Raw genomic sequence first — 3229 nt, forward strand, 5'->3', positions numbered from 1 at the left:
ATAACGAGGATGGTCAAGATTTTATCGCGGTTTAAAAATATAGCATACACGTGAAAAAGGAGGAATGTCAAACCGAAACAGCAAAAGAAGGGGGAATGTCAATTGGCAACATTGAAATTTATAATTAGAATTCGTACGATACTATGCAGCGTAAAACGTTTTGTTTCGTCAGTACATGTTTGTTTTTAACCTTGGTGTTACTACGTTATTTTTTTCTGAGTTTTCGTGATTTAATTATTGAAATAATGGAAGAAACAGATATGAATAGTGAAGTGGACGATAAACAAGCAAAGATAAGTAAGTAACGGAAAATATTTGGGAGAATGAGTGACGTTAAAAAAAATTGCTGGCTTCAACCCACGAAATTGGACCTGATTGTAAGTGTGTACGATTACAATGTTTCCAAATTGTAAGAGAAAGAGCTAGGATTGATATAATAACAAAATTTAATAAAATGACGGTAAATGAACAGAACAGTTATTTAAGTGGGCTTATACAAGTGACTACAGTTTTTCAACTTAGGCCTAGACAAGCTGAAAAAAATGCTTTGTTACATGACTGTTCATATTCATATCATGTGCGAGTAAATACTGAAGGAGGTATCATTGAGGTTCCGGTATGTTATAAGGCGTTCCGTTCTTTACATGAAATTTCAAAGAAAAAAATTGAAGTTATTTAACTATACATTAAAAGAGGTGTCCAGCCTAAAGACGGTCGTGGTCAACATCAAAACCGGAGAAATCGTATAACTAAAGACACCTTTGACGCAGTTTGCACTCACATTGAGCCTTTTAATGGTCGCATGAGTCATTACAGCCTTAAAGACTCCTCCCTATTTGCCACCTGAGTTGAATGTCACAAAAATGTGCAATATATACAAAATAAAGTACCCGGATAATAAAGTGTCGTAGGGAAAATTACCGCAAAATTTTTACTGAAAACTTTAATATAAGTTAAATAAAGGTCTGATAAAGGCCATTTTATGCTCGAAAACGCCAGTCACGGTTAGACAGTCAGAAGTCAATTAGTCGAGAATCTATTGCAATGGACTTCCAAAAGAACTTACCTGCGCCGAATATTACCAAAAACGACGTATATTACAAAAGGCAATTGACGTTTTGTATGTTTAAAATCCATGTCCTTTTCAATGGCGAGTCGTACTTTTATGACTATGATGAAACGGTTGCTTGCAAATGAGCAAATTAAGTTTCTTCTTTTCTTTTTTATTTTGTAATGGTGCAACTGGATCCCGCCGTTAAAGAACTGGATATTTTTTGCGACTCCTGCTGCGGCCAGAATAAAAATTGGACAATTTCGTAATATGGTTAACATTAACCAAAATAAATGGGTTGAGTTACCTAAAGAATGGGTTGAAAAATTTGAAGGTGCTCGCTCAAAGCTATCGCCTTTTCGTGTAACTGAAGTTGAAAGTAATTTAGTTCGTGGATGGACTCAGTTCTTAGATCAACACTACTTGAAGAAATGTCCATTTCAGTCTAGGCATATAAAGGAGTTAATTGCTGAAAAGGAGCATCCACGCATGTTGAAACACAGACTTACGTACAATGGGCATTGGGATGTTTCTGTGATTAATAAACCAGGTTCAGTTCTACGCTAAATAATCCTGAAGTACAATCAGGACAATTTATTCTTCCTGACGTTGCATACCAAGGTGAGCTATATTATTTATTTTGATTAGTTTTACGAATATTGAATACCTACCATTTCTTTGTCAGGGCAACATGCAGTCTTTAAGTTAATTGAAATTTGTTTTGTTTCGAAACTTCATAGATCCTTTCTCTTTCTTTACAGAACCGTTGCCAATAACGTTCGAAAAGTATAAGGACCTTCAAGATCTTAAAAAATTCTGTGAGGAGGAAGCTCAAAAGTTTTACTCCCATCTTCGATGCAAGGCTCCAAAACCAAAATCTAGGAGGAAGCAAAAGGCTGCTCCGAAACCAGAATCTACAAAGCAGCGGCCTAAACAAAGCAAACCCACGGTTGCAAAAGGGGCATCAATACGAAAATCTAGCAAATAGGCCATCCATTTTCTTTTCCAAACGGACATCGGACGGTGGCAGTTTGTTGTTTTTTAAATTTTTTCATATTTTTCATTTTTTCTATAATAACTTATATTTTCGTTAGTTTCGTTGTATTTTTTTAAATATGAAAAATAAATACCAACTTGTTGAGTTATACATTCCCCCTTTTTACATAAAATAATTAGTAAGTATTTAACAAATCATATTTTGAAACGATCAAAACATAAATATTATTAGAAAATAGTATGATTATTAGAAGCACCATATAATCTTTTAAACACAAAAAAACAATTATTACTTTAATAAAAACACTTTTTAGTAGCATTAGATTGAAAGTTTAAAAACCTCTTTTCTGAAATAAGTTAAAAATTGACTGTCCCCCTTTTTTCCGTGTACCCTTCATATGAAAAACAGTATGCATAATTACAAGAGCCACGATGCACGTTTACTTATTATTTTTTAAAATTTTATCACGGTTTTTTTGGGAATGCTACTGTTACACGGCACACGTTTTATTACTAATTTATAATAGGCCCTTTTTATTGGTTGACCACTAAAACATATTATTTTTAAAATAATGCGTAACTAGGAGCAGCGATGCATGGATTTTTTTATTGTTAGGTTTTATTGTTAACAGTATTAGCTTTTTTTTAAAAATTAATTGTAACATTAAATGTGTGTTTGACTCTACCAACCTCAATGGCCTAAGGCTAACTCTCTTTTTTTCTATTAATATTAAATTGTGTTATTGTTGGTGAGTGAGTTCTGGGACCATCCAGAGAACTCTGGCTCATTCCGCCTTGAGGCAGTGGTGTTCTTACCTACATGCTCTTTCTAGGGTACAACTTACCCACCAACAAGCACCTGGTAACCTTGAATTTTTGAATATTTTTTTATTTCTTTTATTAATTAACTTTTTTAAATAACGTGGGAAATATTATAATATGACAGCCATTAAAAAAGTATTCATCCACCAATATGGTTAAAAATTTGAATATTAAAGTACTCGTGTACTGAAAATTGTAAAATCCGGACAATAAACCATTTCAAAAATAAAATAAGGCGCCCTATGCAAATCGGCTGCAATAACTCGCGATAAGCTTCACGGCGTAAAGCCGAAATCGTTTATCAGCGTGTGGTGGTAAAGCAAAAGGTGACAGTCACCTGTCAAGTGTGTGTGATTGTAA

The 3229-nt window shown here is 33.8% G+C and overlaps 1 long non-coding RNA gene across 1 annotated transcript; it reads left to right on the forward strand.

Moving 5' to 3' along the window:
• Positions 1-216: 216 nt before the first annotated feature.
• LOC126745171 (uncharacterized) lies at positions 217-2198 on the forward strand. Its single transcript, XR_007663452.1, has 2 exons — positions 217-1672; positions 1813-2198. It is a non-coding gene; the product is annotated as an uncharacterized LOC126745171 (long non-coding RNA).
• The last annotated feature ends 1031 nt before the right edge of the window (positions 2199-3229 follow it).

Source organism: Anthonomus grandis, chromosome 15 (assembly GCF_022605725.1).
Source record: "Anthonomus grandis grandis chromosome 15, icAntGran1.3, whole genome shotgun sequence".
Classification (NCBI taxonomy): domain Eukaryota; kingdom Metazoa; phylum Arthropoda; class Insecta; order Coleoptera; family Curculionidae; genus Anthonomus; species Anthonomus grandis.